We start from the raw sequence: 22,942 nt of genomic DNA, 5'->3' as shown, positions 1-22,942 counted from the left end.
GTTTCATCCTTTACGACCACCAGTATAAATATAAAAAAGAAGACAGGCTGGGCATCCCAGCACTTGGGAGGCAGAGGCAGGTGGATTTCTGAGTTTGAGGCCAGCTTGGTCTACAGAGTGAGTTCCAGGACAGCCTGGGCTACTCAGAGAAACCCTGTCTTGAAAAACAAAAAAACAAAAAACAAAACAAACAACAAACAAACAAACAAACAAAAAAGAAGACAGGAGGGGATGTGGCCAGGTGCTCATTAAGTATCGGCGGAGGGTAATGTGGCCAGTGGATTGAAGGTTGCAGGAGGCAGGATAAGAAAAATGCAAGGACAGGGTGAAACAGCTGAGGTGTTGCATTCCGGGTGGGGATTTCAGAAACTGGGCAGTTCGTGGTGATAAGAGAACCCTCTGTGTTCCAGGGACGAGCAGAGCTGGGAGGGAGGGGGACACTGGAAGGTCAGGACCTATCCCTGCTGCAGACACGTGGTGGACAGGGATGTAGCCAGCATTTCTTGCAGTCCTAACAACAGTGGAGGCATCTTAGATTAGTGGTACTTTTTTGAATTTTTTACTTTACTGTTTAAATTTGGTTCTTCGTCTCTGTTTCACTTAAGAGTTTTAACTTATTTTAAGTTCATTGATCAGTTGGCTTCTGCTGTGTTGGGGGAATGGAATCCAGGCCTTGCACAGAGTAGGCAAGCATTCACCCATGGAGTTCACCCCAGCCCTCTCAGAGTTTTTCTGTTTATTCTTAGGACTTCCTCTAGGATGAAATCACCTTTCCAATCTCCTGGGAGATTTCTGTCCCTGGGGCTTTTGTTTCTCTGGACTTCCTGGGGTGACCAATTAACTAGAAACTATGCTTTGATGTCAGTATCTGCTGGAAGTTCAGAAGAGAAGGAGAGAGCCTCAGAGAGGCAGCCCTGCTTCATAGGGTGCTTGTGTTAGCAGGTGACTATAGTATCTCTGGTATCACCTCAGTGAGTTAGCAGTGGGGATAAATACACATGAAAACTCTCAAGTTCAGTTCATTATATATAGCTTTAGCTTGCCCTTATACAAAGTTTGGAACTGTTTGATTTGGCTCTGGCCAGTTTTCTCTTTCCTTGTTGAACCCAGCCATAGCATTTGACATAGATCCCAGGTAATCAGTCTTCTCTGTCACACGTTTTCTGCACTTGGCTTCCCAAATACCGTACTCCATCTTCCTGACTGCTTATTCTCAGTCACCCTTGCTGTCTCTCCCAGGCCATTCACCACTGGCTCACCCCAGAGCCTGCTCTTGGGTCCTTTCTCTGTATCTATGCTTATAGCCTTGGGAGCTTATACCACTCACAGCTTCCAATTATATGTTTACTTGATGATTAGCAGTTTCTCCAACAGAGACCTCTTCCCAAAAATCCGGCTTCATCTCACCTGCAGGCAGGTCCCCAGGGCCTTTCGGCTGCCCAGCACCTGCCTCTAGCCCTTACACCGGCACAACTTGCTCGTGCATTCTCCCACACTTGCCTGGCCCAGAGTCTTTCCACCTTAGTGGCAACTCACCCTGCTGCTCAGAATCAAAGCTCTCTTCCTGGGCATTGGCTTCTTTCTTCCTTTCTTTCTTTCTTTCTTTCTTTCTTTTTTTTTTTTAAAGACTTTATTTATTTTATGTGTATGAGTACACTGTAGCTGTACAGATGGCCATGAGCCATCATGTGTGTGACTGCTGGGAATTGAACTCAGGACCTCTGCCGGTTCCTCTCACTCTGGTCCCGCTCTCTCAGGTATAATACACTGTAGCTGTTTTCAGACGCACCAGAAGAGGGCATCAGATCTCATTACGGGGGGGGGGGGGGGGGGGGGGGGGGGGGGTTGTGAGCCACCATGTGGTTGCTGGGATTTGAACTCAGGACCTTCTGAAGAGCAGCCAGTACTCTTAACCGCTGAGCCATCTCTCCAGCCCCCATTGGCTTCTTTCTATACGACTCTGAGCATGCCCTGTTTGCTTTGCCCCAGAATCCATTGGCAGTCCATAGGTGTCACCTCTCTTGATGGTGCCTGACCTAGCCGCCCTGAGCTCCCGCAGAAGTCACCTAAAGTGCTTCGCAGCTGGCCCCTGTGTGACTTCTTGCTCTCTCTCACTTCCTTCTTCTCTGTTCTGTATCCACAGCGTGCTTGTCTGACATTGAGAAAAGCATGGTAGGCACATCCAGCCTGGCTCAGATGATTCCTTGATTTCCTCCCTCTCTGCTTTCACGGGCCTGATTACCCCTCTCAGACTGACCACATCCTCCCCCACCTCCGAAGCCTGGTAATCACTGCTCTGTCTGCCAGCTTCTTTTCAGATGTCTCCTTAATGAGACCTTCCTGAATCTACAGACTGGCCCCTGTCTCCCCACCCCTGTCCTCCTCTTTCACCTTATTTTTCTCTCTAAAACATTCTACCAATCAAAAATGAATATATTTGGTCTTAATTCTTCCTCCATGACAGTGGAAACTGGGGAGTTCAGAGGGTTTGTTTGTTTGTTTGGGTTTTTGTTTTTGTTTTTGTTTTGTTTTGTCTGCCCTTCACCACTGGGGCCCAGCCCTCAGGGAACATTAACTGCTCAGTAATGGAATTTAGTCTGAATGATAACTTCCCTCATCTTGGAAGTGGTTAGCTTCTCTGACCTTACATTGATTTAGTAATCAAAACTAAGAGTGCCAATAAAGAGCCACCTGCAGTTAAGTAGAAAAGGAAGGAAAGGACTGCTGGGCAAAAAGATGACCTTGTGTGTGTGTGTGTGTGTGTGTGTGTGTGTGTGTGTGTGTGTGTAATAGTCCTGTGTACTTTCTCATTCCCAAGCTCAGTGAATCCTCACAGTACCAGTGTGTGTACAAAACAATAGTTACACTGATAAGCCTGGTTCTGAGAAGTCAAGGTTTGTCCACATACAGGGAGTAGAAAGCTGGCAAAACCAACACTCCTGTGTGATATTTCAAAACTCAAAGGCTTTCATTTCTCTCTTACAGAGCAGGTAACTTGGGCTAGTGAAACGGGTCAGTGTATAAAGTCACTTGTTGCCCAGCCTGGCAACCTTAGTTTGATACCCTGGTCGCATGTGGTGAAAGGTGAGAGTTGATTCCCACAAGTTGTTCTTTGACTTTAACACATGTTCAGTGGCACATGAAGACACACACACACACACACACACACACAAATGTAATAAAAATTAAAACAAACAAACAAGCAAGCCACTTTTTAGGGCTAAAGAGACGGCTCAGCTGTTAAGAGCCCTGGTTGCCCTTCTAGAAGATGAAGATTCAGTTCCTAGTACTCAGGTGACAGCTTACAACTGTTGTGATCATAAAAAGAGAAAGAGCTATAAGAATATGTTCTGGCAAGGGGTGGGGGAAGGGTGTGCCTCGGCGGGCCCATGCCAAGGCATCCCCTTCCCCCTGAGGGCCCAGACACAAGGCAGTATAGTATACAAATAGAGGTTATTTAGAGCATGGGGAGGGGAGTTAAGAGGGTAGCAGAGGCAGAGAAAGGCAGAGAGAAGGAGAGAGTAGAGAAGTATGAGATGGCCATGACCACGGGGAGAGAGGGGGAAGGGAATGGGGAGAGATGGGGAACAAAGGAGAAAGAGGCAAAGGAAAGAAGTAGGAGTAAGAGAGAGAGGAGGGGGCAAGCAGCCCCTTTTATAAGGCCAGGTCTACCTGGCCATTGCCAGGTAACCATGGGGAGGAGCATACCTGGCTGCTGCCAGGTACTTATGGGGGTGGAGTTTATACAGAATGCTGACATTCCCCCATTTTGGTTTAGTTAAGAAAGAAAAAATTAGAAAGAGGTGATAGCAAAGCAGGAATAGGATCATCGAGATATCTGGCTGCTTCATGCTGGCATTGGGGTGACGTGTCTTTGGGGAACCTAGAGGAATGGGTATGGGGGATCTTTGTCCAGTCTTAGGAGAGTTGGCTGTTTCCTTGCTGTCCAGGCCCTGTGGAGCCATCTGAGGATACATCAGAAGGAACAGGTCCAGTAAGAAGCGTCTGTGACAGGAGATGGAGCATCTGAAGGTGGCTTCTCTGGAGCTGTCCTGGGTGTAATAAGTGCCTGGACTTGACAAGATGTTGAAACACATTATTATAGGTAGAGAATAAGATTAAGTACATTTGGGAGAAAGAAAATTTTTTCTTAAGATGTACATTTGAAACCCAGAGGAATCCCACCCTTTGGAATAGGTAGTAAGTGGGGACTTTGGGGAGATGTACTTATCTGGATATAGTCTATTTGGTCCATGGAGGATGATCTGAGTGGATTTTCTGTAGCTTATAAGTTTATAAAAGAGATAACATGAATTAGCAACATGAGCAGTCTTTAAGATGAGCCTTTTGTGGAGCAGAAGGAACAAGATTAAAAAGTCGGATCGTATAGTGGAATGTTTTATTAGAGTTAGGCAAATTCATAGGAACTCAGATAATATTAGGACAGTGGCATAGCAAGAAGAGGAAATATGAAGCATTTAATTAATGGAAACATAGTTCAGGTAAGGAGATAACAGATTATATCTGTGAGAGCTTTCTGCTAGCTGTCAATGTAGTCAGAAGGCTGAGAAATAAACAAAAATCTAGCAGTTATATACCAGTTATATATTCTTTTAAAAAATGACAGAGTCCACTAGCCAACAGTTCTCTGTGGTATCAATGGCAACTTGGGCTGTCAGTCTGGTTTCCAAGCACAGAAGAGCAGAGCTTTTTCTCTGGGATCTAGTTCCTGGGACTCTGACACCAGCTTCTGGCTTTGGCAGGCACCAGGCATGAACCTGGTAGACAGACAGACATGCACACAAAATAATATCCATACATATAAAAAATAAAATACCAGGTATGGTATCAGCACACCTTTAATCCCAGCATTTGGAAGACAAAGGCAGGTGAATCTCAGAGTTCAAGGCCAACCTGATCTACAGAGTGAGTTCCAAGATGGACAGGGCTACACAGAGAAATCTTGTGTCAAAAAAAATAAAGCCATATAATAATAATATCAATTTAGAATCAATGTGTGCCAGATCAAAAAACTTCACTTTATCCCCCACGTCAAGAAATTAAGGGAATTCTTAAGGAGTTTCTGGGCTTAGAAGCCCTGGGGATACCAGTGGATCAATTTATGATCTAGTTTAGTATCCATATAATAGATACATAATTATATTCTATCATTATTAGAAGGTAGAGGCCAGAGAGTATAATTTGATTCTAAGTATGTCTAAATTATAGCTAAGGATATTAATTGTATTTTTAAATTGTTAGTTAGATTTTTTTTTTTATATTAGGTGCGAGTGTTTTTGCTTGCATGTATCTATGTGTGCCACATGTGTGCTTTGTGTCTTTGGAGGTCAGCAGCGGGGAGTTAGGATATTTGGATCCCCCTGGAACTGAAATTACAGTTCATTGGGTTGTGATCCACTATGTGGGTGCTGGGAGTGGTACCCAGGTCCTCAGTGAGAGCAGCAAGAGCTCTTACCAGCAGAACTAGCTCTTTTTTGAAGTTACTGTTACTTCCCCCCAAAGAAAAGCTATGTTTTCTCCCTGCTTAAAATCTTGAGAGCGCCTTAGTTTTGCTGCCCCTGGATAGCAAGTTAAGACACACGCTCAGGACTTCATAGCCTCCGTGTGACAAAACATCACTAAGTCAAACTAATTGAGGACAGGGAAAGTTGAAATTAGCCAAAAAGTAAAATTACAGAGTATAAAGAGATGCAACCCTTCCATACTTTGCTTTGTACTTTATGCCAATTAAACAGCAGCTAAGTCTTGCAAAGTACAGGTCCTGGAGGGTGGGCCTCTTTTAATGAGTAGTCAGGAGTCCTTAGTTGGCAGTTTATTTGTAAATATGAACAAGTATAAATTATTTTCACTGAGTTAAATATTTTTTGCTGGCATATTTCCCCCTTGCTTTTCTGCTGTGTAAGCTTTGGGATGTGGACCAGCTAAGCTACAACTGTCAGACCCTACTCTTCAGGGTCATTAAGGAGAGTGTCAGGCTCGCGTCCCCCTGGTGCTGTCTGGTCACATCAGACCCTAGACTCTTGGGGGTGCTTCTCATTGCTCCTGGGAAGTGAGAACGGCTTGTTTCCAGAGCAGGCCCTCAAGCTGGCACCTTGTGAAATGGATGTCAAGGACTTTACAGTGCAGGAACTTGTCATCTGGGGTATGCAGTTGCTGGTTCAGGCTTCCTTCCTATTCTAGGGAAGCCAGCCCCAGGTCCCCAGCAAGTTAAACTTACCCCTCTCATCCAGTTCATGTTTCCTTTTCTTCCTACCTGCTCTTTCCCCACTCCCTCCCCACGACTCCCAGGCATTCAATTAGGTGTGACATGTACATGCAGTGTACACTGAGCAGATCCAGCACACACACTCCTGTCCCCACTCTTCCCAACCGAGGTATCATCATTGTATTATCAAATTCACTTTTTTCAGCTTCCACATATAGGAAAGTGTATGCGGTACCCGTCTTCCGAGACTGGCTTAGTTTTACTTAACATGGTGCCCTTCAGTTCCATCCACTTTGCTGCAGATGACACGATATCATGTTCAATGGCTGAATGAAAAAAAAAAAGCCCATTGTGTATTTCTGCCACATTTTCATTTTCTGATCATTCATAGACTGGCACAGAGGCAGATCTGAGCTCTTACGAAGTGCAGGCTTCTTGTCTGTTAAGTTGATTTCATTTGCTCTGGATATACACCTAGAACTTAGCTGAGTCATTTAATAGTTTTATCTTTATTTCTTTAGTGATCTCCACAATGGCTATACTACTTTACATTCTCACCAACAGTGTATAAAAGATTTCTTTGCCCCTCCCCTTCCCCATCAGCTTCTGTTGGTAGGGTGTTGATGATAGCTGTTCTAACAGGGTTGAAATAGAATTGCAAACTTTTTGGGGGGGGAGGTGTATGTCTAATGGTATTGAGCATTTTCATATGTTTATTGGCCATTTGTATTCCTCTTTTGAGGAAGCTTTATTCAGATGTCTGCCCATTTTTTAGCTTAGAGTTCTTGCTGTTTGTAATTTTGCTGTTTGAGGTCCTTATGCATTCTGGATATGACACCTTGGCTGACGGGTACATTCCGACATTTCTTAGGTCGTCCATTCTTCCTATTAATCATTTCCTCTCCCAAGGAGAAGCCTTTTCATTTGATAAAATCCCATTCGTCAATTTTGGATTTTCTTCCCTGTGTCTCTGGGATCCGAGTTAGAAAACCATTGACTGAAAGTCATGAAAAACATGACTTCTCGTAGCCTCAGAGTTTCAGCTCTATCCTCTAGTTCTTTGACCTATTTTCAGTGGTGGGGAGGAGGGTACAGGGTAAGAGACATCGTTCAAGCTTACATCTTCTGCATGTAGCTATCCAGCGTCCCCAGCACCATTCGATGTCTAGGCTGTCCTCTTTGCTGTGTGTGCCTTTGTGGAACAGCTGCTGGCTGGAGAAGAGTCGGTTTATTTCTGGGATCCCTAATTTGGTTATGAGTCCGTTTTTATGGTGTTCTCATGGTGTTGTGGCGGCTGCAGCTCTGTAGTATGTCTTGAAGTCAGGTCCTGTGACTCTTCCAGGTTTCTTGGTGTTTTTTGTTTTTGTTTTTTGTTTTTATTTTTTTCCGAAGATTATTTTCGGGGCTGGCAAGATGGCTCAGCAGGTAAAGGCATCTGCCTCTAAACCTGGTGACCTGAGTTTGGTCACTGGAACCCTCATGGTAGGAAGCAGAGACCCTCCTTCTAGATTCTGACCTCTATACACACATACTATGGTATATGTACACATATAGGCACACACACTTGCACACTAAATAAACATTATTTAAAACATCTTAAAATGATTACTTTGGCTATTTAGCTCCTTTTGTGCTTTCATATGAACTTTAGAATTTTTTTTTTTTTTTAGTTTTTTGAGGAATATGATTAGTATTAGTATTTTGATACTTTGTACTGGATTTTCAAAGCAAGTCAAGTTTCTTTGAACCATTGTGACAATATTAATTCTTCTGATCTGCAAACGTAGAAGATTGTACATTTCCTTCTTTAATTTTTTTATTAGTGTTTTGTAATTTTCACTTTAGGGGTTTTACTTCCTTAGTTAAGTCTGTTTCATTGTGACTACAGTTGCTTTTATGATTTCTTCCATAGCTGGTTTATTACTGATTTATAGAAAATGAATCACCTGGACTTCTCTTTGGCCTTTGGGTTCTTTGAGGACCAAGACTTTTTTTTTAAACATATTTATGTATTTATTTATTTATTTATGTATTTATTTATTTATTTATTTTATGTGTATGAGTACATTGTAGCTATACAGATGGCCATGAGCCATCATGTGGTTGCTGGGAATTGAACTCAGGATGGCCCTGCTTGCTCTGGCATAATACACAGTAGCTGTCTTTAGACGCACCAGAAGAGGGAGTCAAATCTCATTACAGGTGGTTGTGAGCCATCATGTGGTTGCTGGGATCCGAACTCAGGACCTTTGGAAGAGTAGTCAGTGCTCTTACCTGTTGAGCCATCTCAACCAGCCGGACCAAGACTTTTTTGATTGTTTCTCCTCTGTCCCAAATTGCTAACAGATGAGGTAGCATCTGAGAAGGGCATAATGAATGGAAGACTGGGGGCAGTGAGTGCTCTGCGCTCCCAGCTGAAGCTGCCGTGTGCCACTTGACTCTCTGGCACCAGACCAAAGGTGTCTGGAGGGTGTATGATGTCAGAGTCCTAGCTTTGAGTTTGTCCCTCTAATTTCTGCCTCTTCCTGCCTGAGACAAGGAGAAAGGAAGGAGGACTGCACACAGTTTGCAGTTTCAGGACCAAGAAGAGATGCGGAAATAGCAGAGAAGCAGCCAGGACTCTGGATCTTTCAGGTTTTTCTCTCTGGTCCCTGGGTGCTAACACGGCAAGAAGAGGGCCAACCGGAGGCAGTGAGAGGGGCCATCCTATTCTAAGGCCTTTCTAGAATGGCTCTTCTGCATATATAACTAGGCTGACCAGCTGTCCTCATTTGCCCAGGACTGTCCTGATTTTAACACTGAAAATTGTGTTTCCCAGGAAACCATTCTCAGGAATACAGAAAGCACAAGCTCTTGGCAGTGGGAACTGAAGGTTGGGCAGAGTGGGGGTAGACAAAACCCAAAAGACAGCTGCAAAACACAGGGCTGAAAACAACACTGCCCAGCATCATCACATGGCAGCCGCAGATTCTGTCCCTGGTAGTAGCTATTCCCACAGTCATGCTATCACCACTGCTAAAAAAGCTAGCAGTTTTTATCCTTCTGCTGATGCTGGCGGTGGTGATTGGCAGCTCCCAGCAATGGCCCATCTTCTGTGGCATCACTCAGAGCCATGGGGCTTAAGTCGCAATTAAAGGCTTTGTAATTATGAGTGTTAAGAATCCAGCTTTGACTTTGACTGTTTATTAGCAGTTATGCTTTGTGTCAAGAAAGTCCTAGCAGGGATGGGAGTATAGCAGTATAGGGGAGCATGTGTTTAGCCTGTGCATGGGCCTTCCCTGAATCCCTAGCACACATGCTTGAGTGTACACATACACACACGCGCAAAAAGATTTGTTTTGTTTTGTTTTGTTTGTTTGTTTGTTTTCAAGACGGGGTTTCTCTGTATAGCCCTGGCTGTCCTGGAACTCACTCTGTAGACCAGGCTGGCCTCGAACTCAGAAATCCGCCTGCCTCTGCCTCCCAAATGCTAGGATTAAAGGCATGCGCCACCACCGCCCTGAACAAGATTTTTACTAAACATAATGTTATGAATCATCCTTCAGGTGACAGTTTATTACCCCTGATGAGAGCCGCAATGTATTGTAGGTAGAAGGACCTTAAGGGATGTTTCATTCTCCCAAGACAAAGCAAAGTTCCACTTTTAAAGGATTTTTTTTTTTTTTAAGGGAGGAGAGATCTAGTAACATGAGGAAGAGGCCTTAGTTTATATGTGACCTGTGCTGTGAGACAGATGGGAGGTAGAGCATATGTGACTTACATTATAGTCATAGGAAAGTCAAGGTTGGTTAATGCCTAAACCATATAATGTGACCTTGGGCAGGCTGGATGTATTCCTGCTATGCGTAAAGACCTCTTTGCTTAGGGCCTGGTTACTAGGTTGGCCTGGGTTCTCTGATAAGTCAGTATTCTGATCATGCTTTCAAGAGTTCAGATAATTAAAGTGATGGTTATTTTACCTAGGCCAGCATGACCCAGACCTCACTGAAGGCTAAATACCTGTGTTCTAATGACAGATAGACTGGCTCAGGAGGTGAATGACTGACATAGGAGAATACACTGGGGTTGGGCAGATTGCGTTTCCATCCCATATTCCTTTTCCTGCTTCGGAGTTGAGGGAAACTATGCTTAGTGCTTCAGAGGTTACAAAGAGTGTCCTAGGGGCCAGCACAAGAAAAGCTCTATGTAAGCATAGCTTGGCTCCCGATGGCAGCTGGTTCTGTGACATTTTCTAAGGATACTGCTTGCTTGTGTCAGGCAGCCCAGCGCAGCATGACAACAGAAACTCCCTGACTCAGCACTGAGGCCTTTGACTTGGAAAACCATACGTCGATGCTTTTCTCGTTTCTATGCTGACTTTGATAAAAATCTTGGAAAACCTATAGGAAAATGGTTGTTGAAATCTTGCCCAACTATGAAAGACCTTTGCTCGTTCATCTACAGATTCAGCAGATTCAAATGTAAATTTGCAAGTTCTAATGTATAACCATCCTTCTTTCTTCTTCTTTTTGTTTGTTTGTTTGTTTGTTTTGTTTTTCAAGACAGGATTTCTCTGTGTAATCCTGGCTGTCCTGAGCTTTGTAGACCATGCTGGTCTTGCACTCACAGAGTTCATGGCCATGCTGAGTTCATGCTGGCCTTGAACTCACTACTTCTCTAGTGCTGGGATTAAAGGCATTCTCACCACTGCCAGGCTATCAGTGTCTTTCAGGGAACTAAAATGGTTTTACCCACTAATTGTCTTGTTCCTCTCAAATGTGACATGATTGAGAAGGGTGAGATTTGTTTAAACATAGCAATGAGATTTTTCTGCTTGTGAGCTTGGGCCCCTTAGTTTCCTCAGAGAGTGTGGAAGCAGCCAGTGAAATGATTGATTCCATAGAGTGAAGACGATAGCCAACATTTTCAAATTCATGATTCTAGAATGCTGGTTTGTCATCAAACAATATTTTTAAAGAACTATTAGGCGGTTTGGGGCTATATTTAGGGTGCGAGTGAGGGAAGGATGCGTAGTAAGCAAACCTGGTTGTTTTTATGAAGTGACTGAGGAGTAGGAGAGGGACAGGGTGACTGTTGGATGCTACATGTAAATGTAATGAAAGCATCATATGGACATATGTGTTAAAAAAGAAAAGAAAAGAAAAGAAAAGAGAAACAGAAATCCAAGTTAAATTGTACTTTCTCAAACTAAACTACAACACTGTTTTGTTCTGTTTTTTTAAATCTTGAAATTACCTTGAACTTAAAAGCACTCTACCCAAGAAAGGGAGGTTTAACTTAACATCTATTCAGAATGTTTTGAGAATGATGAAAAACATTTAAATGCAAAAGTATAGCCATTTTAGGGAAGAACCACAGAAAATTTGCTATAGTTAGAATGGGATGTGGCATGCTTGGGGGTGATGTCAAAGGTAAGATATTAAAATTGATAAACAGGAGGCTGCCAGGAAGATGAAGATGCAGGCCGTGGATGGGAGCAACTATGTTCCTTTTGCCCATCTGATGAGGTTTTGGTATCTAGACTACACAATCAAGCTTCAAAGATTAAAAGTAAACGATCCCAATTGGATAAACAAAAGATAAACAAAAGACAGTGAGACACCACTGGAGGGATATATAGGTGGCTGTGAACATATCAAAGACGTGTGAAGTAAACTCCAGATATCACTGTCTGCCTACTGGAAAATGGAAAAGCACTGATATCTCCGCATGCTCTCTGTGGCGGTAATGAGACTGACCAAAAGCAACTGGAGAGAAGAAAGCATTTTTTTGGCTTACATGTTACTGTTGGTCATCAAGGGAAGCCTGGCTGGCACTCAGGGTAGAACTTGGAGGAAGGAACTGAAACAGAGAGGGCAGAGGAACACTAACTGCTTGTTGCCAGCCCACGTTCACCTACCTTTATTATACAGCCCAGGCCCCGCTGTGCGTAGGCATGGCGTGTCACCTATGTAGGGAAAGTGGGCCACCTCTGACTTGCAAGTGGGACCATGAGGTGGGATAGAGAGTCTAAAAAACAACTTGGAAGTTCCTTTCAGAACTAGCAGTAGATTTGCATGTCACCTCAGGATTGGAATTCCTGAACATTCATTCTGTATAAATGAAGAGGTTTGTTTTGTTTTGTTTTGTTTTGTTTTTTGTTTTCTGGTGGATTTGGTGAGCACATTCGTTGGTCTTACTCATAACAACAGAACTTTCAAAACTGTTCGAACATCTTTCTACCAGCAAATAGTTAAGTCAGCGGTGATACACCCATGTCACAGAACAACGCTTTGATAGGAAGAAGCCACCGACACATGCGACTACTTGTTCAAACCTCAAAGAAATTATGCTGAGCAAAGAAAAAAGGCCCAATTCCACAGAGTGACATACTATATGATTTCATTTACATAACATTCATGAGTTACCATAATTACACACCCAGAGAACAGATTAGTAGTTCCCAGGGGTTAGGATGGGGTAAATTGATGGGTGTGGCTGTAAGAGGCAACACTAGAGAGTCTGCTGTGGATAGGTGAGGGTTGAGTGTCTTAATGGCTGGCAGTGGTGGTGGCTGCTACCACTGTGACGTGATAAAGTTGCACACACACACACACACACACAGAAATGTGGGTGACAGATAAATCTGAGTGTTGTATTCGGATTGTATCAGTGTCAGTTTCTTGGGGTTTTGTGGTTGGCATTTTTTATTATTACTTTGAATTTGGTTTATTTAGCCCAGACTGGCCTTGTACTCCTGATCCTCCTACCTCTACTTCCCAAGTGCTCAGATTAAAGGCATGCATCACCGAGCCAACGTTGTCTTGGTTTGGATGTTGTTGTAGAGTTACATGAGATGTTAACATTGGGGGAGGTGGAGAATAGGAGGTGTGAAACTTCTTGTAGGTTTCTTTGCAACACTTTGTAGTCTACCAGTGTTTCAAAAAGTTTTGTAAAGCAGTGGAGAGATGCTAACCAATGAGAAACTCATGGGTTCAAAGTGAGAGTGGACTGTGTTCTGAGGACTGAAAGGAAATTCTCAAGCTTCTAAACATTCAGGCTAATAAGGAAATTAATGGCTTTTTTGAGAGCTTGATTTTATCACCTTGGAGAGACACTGACTGGTAGGTTGGTGTCCTGTGGCCTTGAGAACAGTAGAGTTGCATATCAAAGGCTGTGTTCTGTGTAACCACGGTCAGTTTTACTTCCACAGAAATGAAAAAAGAGGCCTTACCTGAACTACCCTACAGAAAACAAAAGCAGAGAGGATAAATTTTTTCCTTGATACTATTAAAAATAGTATCTCTTTCATTATTCAGGTGTTTGTTTTCCTTTTAAAGGTCTTAACATTTATGTAAATACAAAGCCAACAGAATTTAAATAATCTGTGACATTTTTAAAAAAAATTAAAGGAAATTGCTGTATCAGAGAATCAGAAATATATTAAAATATTGTTTTTCATGCATTATTTAAGTAGCTCTAATTACCATTACTTGCCTCTCTGATCACCACTTCTGTTTTTGTTTTACTTAAATAATTACATTTGTGTAATGGAAAGATAAATAAATGGAAAATAGCATATCATTTCACCCGTTACTTTTTTGTTTAGGCAGTAACATGTTTCTTCACTTGTGTGTTGCTATAACAAAATGCTGTGAAACAAGTGGATTATAAGTGACAGAAGTTTATTTCTCACAGTTCTGTCATTGAGGAACCCAAGATCAAGGGGCCTGGCATGTTTCAGTGACCAGTGTGGGATGCTTTCTGCTTCCAATGTGGCGCCTTGTGTCTAGGTCTTCTGGAGGGAAGAATTTGTGTTCCAGCTGGACAGAGGAGATGAAAGGCAAGAGAGTTTACTCTTGCATTGAGGTCCATAATTTTATTTACAAGGATTCCACCCTGATGTCTTAGTCATCTTCAAATTGTCACCTTGGTGCCCAAGTTACAGTGCGTGGATTTGAGGACACTCACGATAGCCGGGCTGTGCCTTCTTGCTTCTTATTGTCCTGTCTTTCGGGGTCTCTGCAAAGAGTCTCTGTGTCACTAGCTTAACAACAGTGACAAAAATAACCAAGGCCCCCAGCTCTTGGTCCACCTCTGACCCAGCCCTATCTTGTGGAAGTGAATTGTGCAGAGCCAAGTAGCTCAGACATAGTATGGGGCACTGGCCTAAGGAGTGCTGGATTTAACACCTCAATTGTTCCTTGACTAATGGGAACACAGCATTGCAGTGTCAAAGGCAGGGGCGGGAGAGGGAGAGGATGAAGTCGATAAGAGGAAGCTTGGACAAATTTTAAAAAGTTTCTGGAACATAACTGAAAGTGCATATAGGTCTGCCGAGTAGAGGAAGGAATGAATGGGAAATGTCCAGAGAGTCGCTACCTTCCCAGGTCCAGCTAGCTCTGCAGTGGGTTAGAGGATCTGGGTTGGAAGTCTTTTAGGTGTTTACCACATCGCTCAACTGCCTGAAGTCGATTCTACATATAGGAATAGCTTATGTTATGCTATTTTGGGAAGCCGCTCCTAGTGCGTTCAGGATATCGGAGAAATGAATTTGGCTTTGTTAGAATGTTTCCAAACAATCCAGAGCCAGGAAGCCACACCCTTTCAAAACATATTCTTGCACACCAACTTTAGCTCAGCTGGTGCTTGTGTGTGTGTGTGTGTGTGTGTGTGTATGTGTTTAAATTTCCCCAGCTTTCATAAAACTTTTTCTTTTCATGTAGTTTGCTCTCCATTATGGTGCATATGAATCATATTTAAAATTAGACCTTTTGTTAGCAACAAAAATACACGGTTTTATAATATGTATCTTTACAAAACTGGTAAGGTTTACAAATAACCTTAGAAATAACCACACCCACACTGGCCCCAAAGTGTCAGGGGTGAAAAGGCTTTGGCATTAACTAGGGCTGCTGGGTGCTGTAGCTACTAAGCTCCTGGCTTTCATGCAGCCCCATTCTGCCTTTGCCCCGCACCCCCTCTCATCAGCCCCTGCAGATGAGGAGCACTGTATTCCCCAAAGACCCTGCTCAGCTTGTTTCCATCACAGTTCAACTGATGCCTTCGCCATGTGTATCCACACTTTGTTAAGCAGAGAACATTATCTTAGTGGTAGGAGAACAATGGATCTGACAACTTTCCTTGGCTCTTTGTGTTGCCTGGGGAGTAGGAAGACAAAAGTGTCCCCTCCCCTCCAAGAAGGAGCCTTGGGGGTGTCCTTGTATCTGTTGAATCCGAAAGCTTAGCTCGCCTCAAGTTTTCATTTGTCTGTTTGAATTTGGTTTCATATATAATGAAGCTGCCACTAATGACTGGCTTTTGAAGTCCACTCTCTTGAAATAGCCATTAAACTTGTAAACCTGTCGTCCAAAAAGGCGTTTATGACACTTGCTAAACATTAGTGTGTTAATGAAAAATAGCATAAAATATTCTCATTTGCTCATTTGATTGTTTTTCACTATGTGAAAATTATTCTGTACCTCTGGAAATATAAAAGGTTGGGTAACTTAGCATTAAATGTGGATGGCAGTTGTATAAACAGTAATCTCATGAACCGAATATAGCCATATTCATAAAATATTTAAGTACCAAACTAACTTGCAACTAAAGTAGCTATTATTATAGTCAAATGTTTTAACCACCTAGCATTTTATGTTTTATGAGTACAGTGTTCTAATGAGATGAAATAGGCACAACAGGCTGTATGGAGAGAGTTTTGAAGTTACTCAATCAGCTTTAGGTTTTTCGGGCTTTTTTGTTTTTGTTTTTGTTTCTTTGTTTTTTGTTTTGGTATAGCTTTTGGTTTTTTTAAGACAGGGTTTCTCAGTGTAGCCCTGGCCCTGGAACTTGCTCTGGAGACAAGGCTGACTTTGAACTCAGAGATCCATCAGCTTCTGCTTCTTGAGCACTGGGATTAAAGGTGTGCATCACTACTACTACTGGGCTTTTTAAAAAATCATTTTCTTGTAGTGATGTAGGCTTTGAGCACAGCAAAGATGTACAGTTTGGTGACTTTTACACCTTGGGTGTGTTCCACTCCTTTCTGATTCATCTTTATACTTGGCTTGAGTATATGTATGTATGTATGTTATACACACATGCATGCATGCAGAGGGAAATGTGCTCTGTTGGAAAGTGCCTGGTCTGCTGAGTATGTGCCAGCACATGCCTTAGGGCAGGGAAGGTGATAAAGCCTCAGGGAGGGGTGCTCCCCATGCACTGTATACTTGGGGTACAGAATCCTGTCAGGGAGGAAAGACAGAGCCAACTGTGAGCAACCACAAAGACTGTTTCCCTAGTGTCTGGTTGACTAGAACGAGAGCCAGACCATACTTATGTCTGACCTACTTGCCCTTTTCAATGAGTTAGAGTAACCACGGTGTTTGATTCAATAGCACTTGCTATGTACAAAAGCCAGTAATTTTCCTAAACTTTCCATTGCCTTTAGAGAAATTTTCTTCTATGAAGTTTCCCAATGTCATGACATTTCGCTTAGACACCCTTACAGAATACATGCCCTATAACTCAATTATATGCTAAGGAGTTGGTATTCTGAACACTGCATATACATGTATATGTAGTTTAGTCATATGTATCAGTTAGTTGTTGCTGTGTAACAAAACACTTCAGTGCTCAGCATCTTTAAAATAAAAGCAGCAAAGAGGCTGGCAACTGTCCTCAGACCAGCTGAGTACTTCTCTGGTTAGATTTGTCTGGGCTCCCTCAGACAGATGCACGCAGTTTGTAGCTTGGCTGGAACTTGACAGTATAGCATTCCTTTACTTGAATTTCAAGAGTTTGGCAGATTCTTAGCCAGGGCATCTCATTTCTTTTCTATGTGATCTCTCCAGCAGACTCCTGTGGTAGGCTCGGGGTTCTCAGCATGGCAGACAAGCAAGCCCACAGTGATCAGGTTTTGTTCTTGCGTCTGCCTGTCACATTTGCCCTTTCCTCAAAGCAGGCTACACCATACCCAAGTTCAAAGGCTAGAAGAGAAGACTGCCCCATGGCACATCCAGTCCGGGGTGGGAAGAACTTGTGACAGTCGTTTACAGTCTATCTTTCCAGACAGATGTGTGTCTGTTTTTTGGCTCCTGTTACTTTTTATGATCAAAAGAAGCCAGATGTGTGCTGTTATTTAACATACCATAGAGCAGAAAGAATAGGCTGACAGAGCCTCTGCTGCGCATCACCTGGACTCGCCTGTTTTCAGTATTTTGTTGCAAGTTCACTCTTAGTTTTACAATTTCCTCTTTGATAAACTATTTTTAAAGTAAACTCCAAACATCCTGGCATTTCAGCTTTATAGGTTTACATGCATATTTCTCCAGAAGGGGCCCCCCTTCCTTGAGAGGAAGCTGTGAAACCATCATTATGTTTGGCATCATCCAACCCAGTCTGTGATTGTTCATCCTAAGCCGTCTTTAAAAGTTCTGGTAGAAGCAGATAGATTTGAAGAGGAACTTCCATAAGATCCTCCTTGCTTTCTTTTTTTTTTTCTCTCTCTCTCTCTTTCTCTCTCTCTCTCTCCCTCCTTCCTCCTGCCTCTTTCATTCTTTCATTCACAGGATCTTATACAGCCCAGATTGATCTCTAGGTCATTTTATACCCAGTGATGGCCTTGAAGGTCTGATCTTCCTGCTTCCACACCCTCCCAAGCTCTGGAATTATAGGTATGTGGTGATGCAATACAGCCCAGGCTTCAAGCTAGGTAAGAGCTCTACTAACTCAGCTCCCTCCCAAGCCCTTTCTTTTCATTTGTCTTTCCCACTGATTTGCATGGGAAACTGCCTCTTTCCAAAGAACCTTTTTTTTGGTGTTTTTTTTTTTTTTTGGTTTTTCAAAGGAACCTTCCATTTTTATTTGCTTCTTGTGCGTCATTAACATGTTCCTCCATCACCTACATTTCTGTCAATACAAGACAGCCTTCTAGGCTAGAGGCCATTCAGATCACAGTTTTGAGGGAAACAGGAATTGCTTATAGGACAGTACTGGGTGTTTCCAGTTGTCTCATAGGAGGCATAAAAGATTGCCTGTGAGACATTCTGGGAGTGTGGGAGTGGTTCTTCCGCCTTTGTGTCTAAAGATCCAGGATGGTATTCTGAAGTCACAAGTTTACCCTTCTTAGCTGGAATTCCAGGACAGACATTCCCTCCCCGATTATAGGGGACAAAATGTATCCTTGCTGTTTTGATTGAGAAGCTAGGGTCCCTGTGTGCACAGGACCGTTCAGTGAGTTATGTTTGTTTACAGGACCTTTCCCTCTCTTTTCTTCTCATGATGAATTCATGGGATTTAGATGTCTGGTGTTTATTCTTTCCTTTCATCCCTTCTCCCGCCCCTCCCCCTTCTTCCTCCTTTCCTTTCTTCCTATCAGATTGTATCATCTTTGGTCCTTGGGAGCAGCTTCCTGGTTTCTATATCCTTTGACCCACTGTTACTTGAGAATTTTCTTTCCTGCTTTCTGGAACTTGCATATTCCTTGCCCCAGACTTCTAACCGCCCATTCCCGGCTGTACATTGGAGTATGTGTGCTAAGTGTCCATTGCTGTTGAGCCGTTGTGATTTCTAGGCTCCTTTCTGTGGCCAGGACCATTTTAGAATGGCTCCAGTAAAAAATTCAGCAGCCAGTGATTGAATTACATTTTATAAAATGTTCATTTAACTTTTTTGTTTGTGTTTTGTGGGATTTTTGTTGTTTGGGTTTTCAAGGTAGGGTTTTCAAGGATGGTTTCTTTGTGTAGCCTTGGCTGTCCCAGAACTAGCTCTGAGGGTCAGGCTAGCCTCAAACTCACAGAGATTTACCTGCCTCTGCCTCCTGAGTGCTGCTGTGTGCCACCACTGCCTGGATTATTTAACTTTTTTTATTTTATACTTTTTTTGTTGTTATTAGTTACAGTATCAGTTCCTAACAATGTTAACATGCACAAATATGTATCCCCCTCTTATAACAGTTATAACATTGTCATTATTAGCCGATAAAAAACATATATCAGCATTATTACTTTGAAATTGTTCTGTATTTGTAATGAGCTTTATGAAGATTATGTCCTGTAACAGTGCTTACATTATAAACTGCTGTGTGAGTAGAGTCTGGTGGCTCACATCTGTAATGCCAACACTTGTAAGGTTGAAGCAGGAGGATTACCATGTATTCAAAGCCATTGTAGGCTGTATAGTCAGTTCAAGGCCAGTCTCAGCTACAGAGAGAGACCCTGTTTCAAAAAAAAAAAAAGGTGTATGTTAATAATGGTAATGTATTAAATATACCAATATATGCTAATATATACATTGTTAGAAGTATATTGATGAATATGCATGTGTTTATTAACACACACAATTGTACAGTGGTTTCAACATGGTGGTGCTCTTGTCGTTAGCATCAGATCACCTAGTGACTTTCCTTCCAGGCTGTTTTTCTTAGAATGTGCTGCAATCACTGAAAACATCTTCCCTGCATGGCTAGGTCACTAAGGATATTAGATTTTCTTTCCAACCTTGTTTTTGGCAAGAACAGAAGAGGGCAGGGAGGCATCAAAACTCAGTCTTCCCTTGCAGGGCACACCCCCGACTGACCTCTGCCATCAGTCCTCTGTGCCTGCTGGCAGTACCGCGAGCTGACAGGCCTTTCAGGACACCCTCAGAGGCTTCTTTCCCCCACTCATCCACTGATTTGGATTCTCCTGCCATCTTGGATGACACACTTAGAACTAGGGAAATGTGCACGGCTTATTCTCATATCCACTAGTGTACGAGGCCCTGAAAAGTATCTTATGATAGTTCTGTCATAATGTTGAGCCTTAGGGAAAACGGTCTCGAACAGAAATGTCCTCAGCAAAGTATGGTGGCTCAGGCCTGTGATCTCCAAACTTGAGAGGTAGAGGTGGGAAGCTCAGAAGTTCTAGGTCATTCCCCCACTACATAGCAAGTCCAAGGCCAACCTGGGCTATATATGCCCCCCCCCAACATGCCATGAGAGAAACCTAGAGAGACAGAGAGAATGAGAAATATGCATACAAATGTATACTTTGCTTTGTCCTCCTACTTTCTGATAATATAGTCTGATCTGATGATGTGTCTTAGTTACTTAGTGTATTATTGTGAATACACTAAGACAACTTATAGAAGAAAGAGTTTATTGGGGACTTGCAGTTTCAGAGAATGAGTCATGACCATTATTTGGGGACATGGCAGCAGGCATGGCATTGGAGCAGTAGCCGAGAGATTACATCTTGAGATACACCAATAGGCCCTGAGACAGAGAACTAACTGGGAAGGGTGTGGGCCTTTGAAGACTCTAAGCCTACCTCCACCAAGGTCACACCTCCTCATCCTTCAAAGTGTGCCACTAATTGGAAACAAACATTCAAATATATAAGCCTGTGGAGATCATTCTCATTCAAACCACCACATGATGTTCATACAAACTTCTGGAAAATGTAGAAGTGTAAAACTAACATGTTCAAACTAGTCTTCCTAATATTTGGAAGAGTAGGAGAAATTGACAAAAAAGGAAGAATATAAGTGAGTTTGCAAGTATTAACTCTCAAATCCGGCATGGTGGTGTCTATCTGTGATCTCAGCACTTGGGGAAGGTGGGCAGAATGGTCAGAAATCCCAGGTCATCTTCAGCTATGTAGCAACTTCAAGGCAGTCTTGGATACATGAGGCAGTCTCAAGAAAACAAGAAAAAAGAAAAAAGCAGAAGAGGAGGAAGAGAAAGAGGAGAAGAGAAGAAGAAAAGAAAAAGAACAAGAAGATAGAATGAATGAATTCAGTGGTAAAGTGCTTGTTTAACATTCGTGAGACCCTGTGTTTAATTCCCAGCACTGTGGGATAGTGGAGGGATTTGATTGGCAGAACTTGACACAGTTGAGTTAGTTGTACTAATGTGAACTGAGAGATGTCCAATGTTTCAGGGATATGCAAGATGCTATCAATAGAGGAAAATGGGTCCAGGGACTCCCTGGACTTTTCACTTAGCATGTGCGTGTGCCGGCACACACTACACATACACACGAGAGAAAGAGAGAGAGAGAGAGAAAGAGAGAGAGAGAGACAGAGAGAAAGAGAGACAGAGAGACAGAGAGAGAGAGAGAGAGAGAGAGAGAGAGAGAGAGGGAGGGAGACAGGGGGAGACAGGGAGACAGAGGGAGACAGAGAGCAGAGAGACAGAGACACAGAGAGAGACAGAGATACAGAGAGAGACAGAGATACAGAGAGACATAGATACACAGACACACACAAATAAGTCAAAGCCCAGAAAGCAATCTGGAGACAAACTTTCTATTTAGGTTTAAATGATAGTATTTATGGGCAACTGGAATGTGAACACAGTGGGTTTTAAAACTGCATATTACTTGTGAAATTAGGGGGGAGGGAAGATCCAGATGATGTGGGCATGCCTTGACACAGAGAAACAGCTTGTGGGTAGCTCTGGAGGGGGGAGGGGCTTGCTACAAATTGAACAGTGTCTATAGGGAGAGGTGGGATAATCTCCACCTGCATCTGGATCTTGATGCAAAATGGAAATCAGATTCTGTTCCCAACATAAGAAAAAGTCCCAGAAAAGCCCTCAATTATAGCCTAAACCTGATGGTGGTTGTCTTTTTCCTTCAGTGGTTGCCATCATGATTTGTCATACTTATTTGCTAATCAATGTCATTCTACAGAAAGAGAGACTTAAAGCGTAAAATATTAGCACACATTTTACCACTCACATTGGGCCACGCCACTTTTAAATGTAAATCTCAGAGATTTTAGCTCCTTCCAGGAATTGATACAATTCAGACTTGTGGCTGGACCTGAGAGGATGCTTTGAGCTGGCCAGAAGTGAGCAGCACACCCAGACTTAGGAAGGTTGGAAAGAGCCAGTGATGATCCCAAACCCAGGAACAGAACCAGTCTTGGCCTGGCAGGCTTGAAAGAAGCATGGGCCTTCACAGGGGACCAGGTCCTACCTTTGTGTGTGCTTGGCCTGCAGGTTTGCTAGGATCCCCTCCTCAAATGATTTAAAATGCCTCCTGAGTGTAAGGTATGGGCTAAGTGAGTCTCCAGGCAACTGCTCCCACCAAGAAGGTGGAGGGTGTTAACCACCACCACTCCCACCTCTCTGTCCCCCAATCACTAGATTCCTTGGTTATTCAGGCTAGGCTGACCAAGGGTTTACCTCCAACCAAGATGGACCCCTCACCAGCTGCCCATCAGACAGGAAGTGGCACTGCCTGCCTGAGGCTCTTGGGCTGGCAGTTCACACAGTAGTCGCCCCTGTCCCTTGCTTGGCTCCTTGCCAGAGTCGGAAACAGCTGGGAAAGGAACAACATAAACTTCCTGAGGTATGCTAGCAGATAGCCACTCCTAGGAAGTGACTGGAGGGAGGAAGATGGGACAGCATGGGCCCAGAGTCCAGAGTGCAACTCCCTCTGTCTCTGAGACATTTATTTCCAAAATACAGATGCCAAATGTAAAGTAAGATTCAAGACCATAAGCCTCCCCTGTGCCCCATCTCCAGCCAAGTACAGTGTTCCTCTGCACTGGGATCCTGTCCACGTGCACTACAGTGAGCTTTTGAAGGTAGTCAGTGGCCACTGATCAATGAGGATTTTGTTTCTCTGTTTTAAATGGACGACAGCAGAGGAAGACTGGATTCTAAGGGAGGAGTGTTTTTGTTTTTGAGATGTGGTGTTAAATAGTCCAGGTTAGAAATACTCTTTTTTACCCTGAAGAGAATTTCAG

At 43.1% G+C, this 22,942-nt stretch overlaps 1 protein-coding gene and 1 long non-coding RNA gene across 14 annotated transcripts in view; one reads left to right on the top strand and one right to left on the bottom strand.

Moving 5' to 3' along the window:
* Nucleotides 1-22,942, top strand: part of Tjp1 (tight junction protein 1) — a 358,112-nt gene that overhangs the window by 252,003 nt on the left and 83,167 nt on the right. The window lies entirely within an intron of this gene.
* LOC116102344 overlaps nucleotides 13,873-22,942 on the bottom strand; it is a 12,239-nt gene continuing 3,169 nt past the window's right edge. Inside the window, exon 2 of the long non-coding RNA XR_004123091.1 lies at nucleotides 13,873-14,227. This is a non-coding gene — a long non-coding RNA (uncharacterized LOC116102344). The remainder of the gene's footprint in view (nucleotides 14,228-22,942) is intronic.

This window comes from Mastomys coucha, unplaced genomic scaffold (assembly GCF_008632895.1).
Source record: "Mastomys coucha isolate ucsf_1 unplaced genomic scaffold, UCSF_Mcou_1 pScaffold21, whole genome shotgun sequence".
Taxonomy (NCBI): domain Eukaryota; kingdom Metazoa; phylum Chordata; class Mammalia; order Rodentia; family Muridae; genus Mastomys; species Mastomys coucha.
Note: the sequence above shows the minus strand (reverse complement) of the source record. Positions and strands in the feature narration are given on the sequence as shown.